The following is a 557-nucleotide window of genomic DNA, read 5'->3' on the forward strand; positions in this document are numbered from 1 at the left end:
GAGGCTGCGGTGGCCGGGAGCGGCCACTGCACTCCAGTCTGGGCGACAGAGTGAGACTCCAACTCAAAAAAAAAAAAGAAACTCCATTTCCAGCCTAGGCAACATGGTGAGGTAGGAGCATCCTTTCAGCCTAGGAGTTAGAGAGACTAGCCTGAGCAACAGAGTGAGACCCCCATCTCAAAAAGTAAGAAATAAAAAGGAAATTCAGCCTATCTTCTGTAATTAGTTCCTCTTGTTCTCTCTTGACATTCCGTAAAATGCCTTTTTAAAATGCCAGCCTAGAGGAGAAATAAATTCAAGAAAACTACTGAACAATATGGTGACTATGCTGGGCGCAGTAGTCACACCAGTAATCTCAGCACATTGGGAGACCATGGCACAAGGATGGCTTGGGCCCAGGAGTTCAACACAAGCCTGAGCAATACAACGAGACTTCAGCTCTACAAAAATAAAAACAAAAAAATTCGCTGGGTTGTGGCGCATGCCTGTAGTCCCAGCTATTCAGGAGGCTGATGCAAGAGGACAGTTTGAGCCTAGGAGTTGAGGCTATGATGATG

This window comes from Carlito syrichta, unplaced genomic scaffold, assembly GCF_000164805.1.
Source record: "Carlito syrichta isolate Samal-C Ts95f unplaced genomic scaffold, Tarsius_syrichta-2.0.1 Scaffold303105, whole genome shotgun sequence".
In the NCBI taxonomy this organism is placed as follows: domain Eukaryota; kingdom Metazoa; phylum Chordata; class Mammalia; order Primates; family Tarsiidae; genus Carlito; species Carlito syrichta.